Source organism: Etheostoma spectabile, chromosome 14 (genome assembly GCF_008692095.1).
Source record: "Etheostoma spectabile isolate EspeVRDwgs_2016 chromosome 14, UIUC_Espe_1.0, whole genome shotgun sequence".
NCBI classification, from domain to species: domain Eukaryota; kingdom Metazoa; phylum Chordata; class Actinopteri; order Perciformes; family Percidae; genus Etheostoma; species Etheostoma spectabile.
Genome location: NC_045746.1, coordinates 23,027,124 through 23,028,307, shown reverse-complemented (window position 1 = coordinate 23,028,307; position 1,184 = coordinate 23,027,124). Strand labels below are relative to the sequence as shown.

The following is a 1,184-nucleotide window of genomic DNA, read 5'->3' as shown; positions in this document are numbered from 1 at the left end:
ATATATATATATATATATATATATATATATATATATATATATATATAAAATTTAACAAAATTATAAACACAACACTTCTGTTTTTGCACCCATTTTTCATGAGTTGAACGCAAAGATCTAAGACTTTTTCTATGTACACAAAAGAATTATTTCTCTTAAATATAGTTCACAAATCTGTCTAAATCTGTGTTAGCGAGCACCGAGATAATCCATCCACCTCACAGGTGTGGCAAATCAAGATGCTGATTGGACTGTATGAGGGGGTCCGAAAACCAGGGTCTCTCTCTCTCTCTCTCAAAAAAAAAGTGTTGCATTTAGAATTCTGTTCAATATATATAACCAACTAGATCAAGTAAATGGGTTAGAGCTCTAAAGAACTTTTATCCTTTAAGACAGGGTGACACATCCTATGTATTGGTGGGACATTTTGAGGAAACTCTGAGACACAGTCTAAAGGTCCAACATTAACAGAGATCAACACTGACAAAGTAAATGAGTATAAATCCATTAATCATACCTTAAATCACACCTTGATGCATCTCCTTTGACGCTCTGGCCAGCAATTAGCCAGCATCCAGACCTTAGCCACTCAATTGTAACATTCTTTTTCTCTTTTAAAAAAATGTTTTTCCAATTGGAAATATGCAAAGTGCTCCTCTGGAGTGAGGCAACTTGTGTGCAGAGCATGCACACAATGATTGATCCATGTCTCTCCCATAAAAGATATAATCCACATCCTTTGTTTTTTTTTCTCCCTCTGAAGCTAGGTATCTATACATAATCCATACAGATATTTCAATAGTTTGTTTTTTTTAGCTATGGTGATTATTATCGTCTCCGGGGACTAATACCTCAAAGGTATGCCACCATTTCATGAGGAGACGCCGCAAAACAAACAAATGACAAAAAAAAGAAGCAATAAAGGTTGGGTGGGTTGGGAGGGGGTTCAACAATCAGAAAACAATCTAAAAACCCAAATATAACAAGAAAAGGAACCTAGATTCCTAGGTTTCTAGGTACAGAATCTGTGGTTTGGACGCATAAAATGTGCTTCCGCCTTCAGATTTTGAGTTCTTTTTCACTCTCTTAAAGAACGCGTGATGCCAAGATGAGCTGCTGGGTAAAAAGGGTTCAGTTTGTGCATACTGGATAACCAAAGGTAACTAGGTGGATGGGGGGGGGGG

General features: G+C 36.8%; 1 protein-coding gene across 2 annotated transcripts in view; it reads right to left on the bottom strand.

Annotated features, from left to right (window-relative positions):
* Positions 1 to 710: 710 nt before the first annotated feature.
* Positions 711 to 1,184, bottom strand: part of gatad2b (GATA zinc finger domain containing 2B) — a 61,791-nt gene continuing 61,317 nt past the window's right edge. For both annotated transcript variants that reach the window (XM_032535136.1, XM_032535137.1), the window contains one exon: positions 711 to 1,184. This exon is cut by the window's right edge and continues 1,266 nt beyond it. The gene's annotated coding sequence lies outside the window, so the exon portion shown is untranslated.